The sequence below is a fragment of the Gracilinanus agilis genome, chromosome 2, assembly GCF_016433145.1.
Source record: "Gracilinanus agilis isolate LMUSP501 chromosome 2, AgileGrace, whole genome shotgun sequence".
Classification (NCBI taxonomy): Eukaryota; Metazoa; Chordata; class Mammalia; order Didelphimorphia; family Didelphidae; genus Gracilinanus; species Gracilinanus agilis.
This window is the reverse complement of record NC_058131.1, coordinates 441,887,352-441,895,286: the sequence shown is the minus strand read 5'-3', so window position 1 is coordinate 441,895,286 and position 7,935 is coordinate 441,887,352.

Genomic DNA, 7,935 nt, shown 5'->3' with positions numbered 1-7,935 from the left:
ATACAAAACATTAAAATGCTTACTGGAAGTACATCTATACAGAACAGTGAATCAATCCATAACATTAACAGGGCAATACCAACCAGCAGCCTAGGGAAAGCAAACTCATTGCAGACTGAGACTAAATTGCAAACAGAAAATCCAGATAGAGAGCAAACTGTAGCAAAGTTACAACAAGAATGGGACATGGGGAATGTAGAGATAGAGGTACCTCAGGTCCAAGTGAATCAAGACACTGAAAACAGTGATCATGTTCAAGTCATGATCAAAGTGGGACATGAAATCTATCCTGCTCTCATAGAGATGGGGGCCACCAGATCTGTTCTTAAAACATCTCCAGAGAACAGCACAATCGTGGGGTTTGTCCAAATCAAAGAAGCAACTGGTTGGACACAGAGAGTTCCTAAATTAAAATCAAAGATAGTAAAATTAGGGCCTCTCACCACAGAAAAAGGAAAGTAAACTTTTTCTATCCATAAATATGGGATAAATGGAGCGAGACGTGTTATTCTGACTGAACACATAAGTTGACATATCAATGGTCTCTGACTATTGAGGACAACTAGCTCCAGTGGATGGTGTCCTCACAAATGATGTAACCTCGCCCAGATGGATTCTTCAGGACAAACTGATCACTTTACCAAGAAATTTAGTATCATTAAGAAATTGGTTCTAATGTCATATTGAACTGCAGAACTTCTTTTCTCATTCATACACACCTGGTCAATGATCCCTTTGTTAAACTAAATATCCTTCAGAAAGAAATGGAACTGAAAGGGAAGAGAAAAGTCTGTTTTTGTTGCGTGCCAGAGGGTAGGACTTCCTCAGAGGCAGGACCTGTAGGCCATGTAGGAGACCATGTTACTGATGATCTAAGGTTTTTTGCTGTTGTCTGGTGGAGGTGAATTGGTCCCTTTCTAAAGTCCAGTTTGCTTTTGACCATTACCTTCTTTTATTCATTCTTTTTTAAAATCACCTCTCTTCTTTTATCCCCTTTTCCTTCTTCCCTGTTGGGGAAGGCACTTCCATGCCCTATTGAATGTGTGTATGTATTTCCCTCTTTGAATCAATTTAGAAGTGAGTTTCAAGCATTCCCCAACCCATTCCTACCATTTCCCCTCCACTGTAAAAACTCACCCTTGCTCACATCATTTATGTGTGATTATTTTCTCATTCTTTCCTTTTCCCCTTCTCCCAAGGCACCCCTCTTTCTAACCATCCATTATTTTTACATCATCACAACATAACCAACTCATTCCCATGCTCTCTGTTTTGGAAGGTCTTCTTCCTGTATTAATAATGATAAATTTATTAGAAGTGACATATATCATCTCCTAAAGGGATGTGGACCTTTTGAGTTTCTTATGATTTCTCTTTCATTTTTACCCTTTTATGCTTGTATTGAGTATTGTATTTGAAAGTAAAAAATTTCTATTCAGCCCTGGTGTTTTCATCAGGAAAGCTCGAAAGTCTTTTATTTCATTAAAATATCTATTTTTTCCTTGAAGGATTGTGTTCAGTTTTTCTAGGTAGATTATTTTTTATTTTAATCCCACTATTTCATCTTCCAAAATATTATCTTCCAAGTGTTTTTCTCATTTAATATGATATGCGCTCAATTTTGTAATATCTTGACTGTGGCTCTATGAAATTTGCATGATTTTTTTACCTATTTGAAGAATTTTTTTCTTTGACCAAGGAGCTTTGAAATTTCATCATACTGTTACTGTGAATTTTGGTTCTCTTTCAGCTCCTGATTGGTGGTTTCTTTCTATTTCTATTTTGCTTTTGCATTTTAGGATACTGAAGTGATTTTCTTTGATAATTTCTTGAAATATGATATGTAAACTCTTTTTGATCATAGTTCTATGACAAATTAAATTCTCTGGAGGATATATTTCACATTTTCTAATATCATTTTATTTAAAGGACTACTCAAGATTTCTAAACTAGACACTGGATTCCATCTGCATCTGAATAGACATTAAAATAATCTGAGTTGGGCCTCCCTGAATGAGATGAGAGCAAGAGCAACTCAGCCACTAGACTTGGGGAGAAATAAAGGGGGAAAAGGCACCACTTCTAGTCCCCAAGCAAATACATGATCCTCATGATGTAATCATCAAGTATCCTCCTAGTACCTCTTAAGATGTTTCCCACTGGAGAATAACCATACAAGAAATGAACTTAAAGACTCCTTTCCAGGAAATGGTGGTCTTCTAGACACCAACCAAGTCACTCTAACATATGGCTGAGGCTTTCAATATGGCATCTGCTTACCTGATAGATTATATCATCACCCAAGAGAGTTTTTGTCTACATCAAAACAAGGATCAAGTCTCCAGCCTGTCAGTTTTTATATTTAGGCAAAAGAGGCTAGGAACCAACATAGCTTCAGGGAGCTATAGCTTAAGCTTTAGCCCTGAAATCAAATTGATTTTTTTAAACCAAAAGACTTTTGGGGGAGGGCAAAAGAGGTATGAATTAATATTATCTTTCCAAATATATCAAGTAGTCCAATAATTCTTAAATTATTTATCATAAATCAATTTTCTGGGCCAGTTCTTTTTCTGATGAAATATTTCATATTTTCTTTTATTCTTGATCCTTTTGACTTTATTTTATTGTTTCTTAATTTCTCATGAACTCATTTGTTTTCACTTGCCTAATTCTTATTTTGAAGACACTATTTTTCCTCAATAAATTTTGTTACTCTTTTCCCATGTGGCCAATTTTGTTTATTTTGAAAATAATATTTAGATCATGCGGGGATTCTTTTTGAAATTCTATCCAATTTACATTTTTCTTTGAAACTATATCTGAACTTGTGTCTTGATCTTCCACTTAAGTACAGTAGATATTTTTGGTCAGGTTTTTTTTTGTTGTTTTTTCATTTTTTTCTACTGCATAACTTGATTTTGAAATTCATGTGAAAATTTGGCTCTGTGTGTGTGTGTGTGTGTGTGTGTGTGTGTGTCTGTTTCTGTGTGTCTGTGTGTCTGTTTCTGTGGGAACACTGTCTGAAGCTTCAAACTTTTTTCTACTAATTTTTCAGGACTACTTCTGGGTATTTGGAATTTTTCAGTGTTAACAAGTTGATGAGATCTCGGAATATGTGTGGTCACTGTTCTCTGGTCTTTAAAACAGGAAGGAATCCAGATTTCTTGGGATTTCAATAGAACCATTTTCATTGGTCTCATTCTTGGTATTCTCTCCATCTTCATCTCTGATTCCTAGCTTCCTTTAAATCATAGTTAAAGCCATACATTTTACAAGGACTTTCCTGATCCCTTTTAGTGTGAATACCTTTCTTGAATATCTCCAATTTATTCTTCATCTGACTCGTTTGTGCAGAGTTGCTTGCATGCTGTCTTTCCCATTAGTTTGTGAGCTACTTGAAGGCAGGGACTGGTTTTTAAAAAATCCTTTAAAAAATCTCCTGTGTCTAGCACAGTTCCTAGGACATGGTATTAATTTTAATTAATGTTTATGACTCCGGGACAAGATGACCACTAAGTGTCAATGAGAAATTATATTAAACCTGTCTAATGTATTTTAATAGCAAAAACATTAAATTAAGTAGAAGCAATGCAGGGAAAGCTTAAAGCAAATCATCCCTTGATCCAAAGGCCCAATGTTTTCCATTCTTCCCCCATTGATAAGAATTATAATTCCTAAATCCTACATCACTTGTGGCCAGACATTGCCTCACTAGAGTTTATGCTCATGCTCCTTCTTTGTCAAAGCATCATGCATATACTGTAATGCAAAAGATGCAACAGAGGCTTTTGCTCTTGCAGGGGGCCAACTGAAAACTTCTGGCAGTTAGAAGCCTTAGAATTCTGAGAGAAGTCAGTTGGCCCCTGAGGCTTGAATAGAGTGGAAGGACTAACTAGAGCTCTGCTTGACTTTTGCTTTGGCCTGTGCTTTGTCTCTGGGCAATTTGAACCCAGATAATTTCTCTGGACCTCTCCCTGACCCTCTCCATATTATTTCCCTGTTTGCTTTCCTGTTTTCCTGGGGCTCTGGGAGGCAGGGTGGCTTTTGGGTTTATAGTGAATAGACTTTGTGGGTTTAGTTTTCCCCAATAGGCAAGTAGGACATCCTTGAATTCAAACTATCCCTTTAGTATTCCCTCTACTTTAAGAGCAGCCAAATCTTCCCTGGCTGAGAGAAGCCAGTCCTTCTCTCAGTCTAACCCATTCCTGTGACCCTCCCCCATCTTAAGTTTCTCCCTAGCGGTTGTCAGAAACCCCAAACCCCTCTCTCCTTCCAGACCAACCCTGAACATTAATAAATCTCTTTGTTACCTAATCAAACCCTCTGGAGAATCATTGTGTTGAAGATTTAGGCAAGGGTTGAAGGGGAAGGATTTATTCTATTTCCTGAGGGAAACTGGAGGCATCCATCTTGGGAGGAAGTAGTTGCCCAACACTTCCTCCTGAATCCCTTCAGTTTCACTGACAGGGAGGAGCCTTGTGGTTGTTCCTCCTTTGAGGACTTGAGAAACTGACAAGAAAGCCCTCAAGTCAGAGTTCAATCATTTCTGACTGGCCCTATTCCTTGTGTCTGTAAAAGTACCCTTCCTGCCTGGAAGGGTTCAGTCTATTTACCCCCCAGTGTCCTCTGTCTCTGGCCTGAGTGTCTAGCCTGTGTTAGCTGCCTCACCCAGTACCCTTACCCATCCTAATACCACCTTGTCCATTCCTCCCTAAACTCAGCCATCCCTTTCATTTCTCTCCTATTACCTCAATAACCTTTTACCACTCCGTCACTCAGCAAGGGAAGGAGAGCACCCTCTAACCTTAGTGTACCCCCTATTTATCCATTACTTTAAGTTGGCGAGCAAAGTTAGCGAACAACCTTAAGTCTTCTGATATATCCAAAATGAAACTTGCTAGAATAACATTCATCTTATCTAGCATATCTATAATGTCATGGTCTTTCATGCAAGGTGTAATGGATTTTTGGTTCAAGACAGTCCCCAATTTCGTGCAACAAGCTTTAGACCTCTATGACTATTATAAATGGTGTGCCCTAACCCTTGCTGAGTGCATTTGTTTTATACCAACTGCCATAGCCATAACCCTATCCATTTGGCAATTCCTAACAGTCTCAAAGAATATATGCTCTCACCTGTGGAACTATTACAATACAATCACAAACAAGAAAGACACTGATTCTCAGGAACTGACAGCAAACATCAAACTACTGTTCCAAGTACTAAAATAACTAAGAGAAGGAAGGGAATTGGACAAGCACACAATTCTCCAACTGGAGAATGTGGAATCAAAGTACCTAGGAAGTACCAATTTTAGACAGAACAATAGTGCAGCCTGGTGAAGGGGTAGTGCATGTGAAAACATACAAAGCATTCACCCCAAGTGATATGGAGGTCCTAAAAAGACGCTTTCCCAAGTATTTTGAAAAACCTTTCAAAAGCATCAAGGAATTAAGAGGGTGTTCACATTATTTAATCCCAGTTTCGACGACGTGGAACCTTAGTGTACCCCCTTTTTATCCATTACAATATCTGCTTTCCTGTTGTATTGTCTTGACGTGTCTAGCCACTAGGCATGTCACTCTTCTGCTCATCATCTACAGAGGCTTTCAATTGCCTGTAGGATCAAATATAAATGCATCTGCCTTTTAAAGCCTTTCACAACCTAGATCCAACTCACCCATCTTTATAGCTTCATTGGACATTATTCCTACTCTGTCTGCTCTCCATTACAGCCAAATGGGCTTTTTCTGTTCTGACTCAATTTTGCCTACTGTTCTATTCAATAAAGATATTTTGGTAACCTGAGGACTCTGTCATTCAGCATATTAGCTCTCTTGCTTGAGTTTGTTATTTGAAAAATTCATAAAAATGCCTTCTTTGTATTTATCTAAGTCATTCATAGAAAATGTACTAGAGTCCAGTATAGAAGATAAAGCAGTGGACTTTAAATGAAAATATAGGAGAATGCTTCACTGATCGAGGCAGAGAGTTCTGGATAAAGACAGAGCTTTGAAATGAAGATAGTATGGAAAAGGCAATGTTGCCATTGACTTCATTTCAGAAGAATTGAAGTTCTCGATTGTGACTTTTAGAAAATGATATGAGGCACTCTAAAAGGTTGTGGTACCACTAGAATTGAGCTAGAATTAGTTCATACCACCTCCAGAGAGTTGATTGTTGAGCTTTTCAGTGTGAGCAATTATATCTTGGAAACTGGAAAATACTACAAAAAGAGCTTGACTTCTTGTTTTATTGATTGTCTAGACTTAAGGAAATGATGGGGGAAATTTTGATAATGTAGATTAAATAAAAATTTTGGGGGAGTTATTTTCAGAGAGTTCTTTAAAAAAGAGTATACTATCATACCCTTGGCTATCTCTAACTATAGATGTTGGGTTGGAAAAAAGCAGTTGTAATTTATGTATCAGTGAAATAGCTAAATATAGATATTCTTCTGTGATGGTCATTATTATTTAAACCTTTTATGCCTCTGGTGGGAATTATAAGGCAATGTCCTGGAATAATTTGTGCTCTAGAAATTCACTTTTCTCTTTATCCCTTCTTGGATGTTCCTGTCTGGTTGCAGTAGGATCACATAACACTTGGGAAGAAAAATGCAGCCCAACAACCCAGCACTAGAGGCCAGGATGGAGAAGATCTCTACAACCACCATGTCCTGGCCTTTGGTGCTTTGGTATGTGGGCAGGAAGGAGACCCACACACTGCAGAACATCAGCATGCTGAAGGTGATGAACTTGGCTTCATTGAAGGTGTCAGGAAGGCTCCTGGCCAGGAAAGCCACCGTGAAGCTCCCAAAGGCTAGAAAGCCCATGTAGCCCAGAACACAATAGAAGGCAATATCAGAGCCCTCATTACACTGAATGATGATGTGTCCAGGTTCAGAGTGCAGGTCCATGTCTGGGAAGGGGGGAGAAGTGCCCAGCCAGATACCACAGAGAATCACTTGAATCCCAGAGCACACAAGGACAATACAGTTGGACACCCTTGATTGTACCCACATCCTGATTATACTCCCTGGTCTTGTAACCCTGAAAGCCAGAACCACCATAATGGTTTTAGCCAGAATAGAGGCCACAGCCACAGTGAAGACGACTCCAAATGTTGTTTGTCGGAGGAGGCAGGTGGCTGCAGTGGGACGGCCAATGAAGAGTAGGGAGCAGAGGAAGCAGAAGGTGAGGGAGATGAGCAGAGTGNCAAATTCCTTTCTTCCTGATAATTTTCTTATCAGGTAGAAAACTTCATCTTCAATTACTCCATCTCCAAATCATAGACCATCTTTAGACTTCTATCTCGGACACACTCCTTCTGGATCCTAATAGCCACTTTAGCCTTTCTGCCCAACTGACCCCCTTTCACTTGGGATTGCCTTCTCTAGCCCTACCTGATAAAACTCCTCTCCTGAACTTTCCTTCCAAAAGAAACCTGACAGTCTTTCTCCAGCTTCAGATCTTCCACATCACACATATGCATCTACCACTATATCTAGATGCTAGTTGCCTTCACTAAGGGATGTGTTGGTCAATTTTTTTATTTTAGATTTTTTTAAACCCTTAACTTCTGTGTATTGGCTCCTAGGTGGAAGAGTGGTAAGGGTGGGCAATGGGGGTCAAGTGACTTGTGTTGGTCAAATTTTTAACAACTGGTTTTTTGAAAAGAAAACTATGCAGAACCCAATTGTAGGCTTAGTAGGCATTATTAACAGCTTCTGCATCATTTTCTTATGTCTAGATAATAAATGAAGAAATCAAACACATCTATAACATTAGTGGATTTTCTCTGTGTAAATGCTCACATTGAAAATTTAATATTTGTTTATGAGAGGTGGGTGTGAGCTGGTTCAGCACATTCTTATTTTCTCTCTCTCTCTCTCTCTCTCTCTCTCTCTCTCTCTCTCTCTCTCTCTCTCTCTC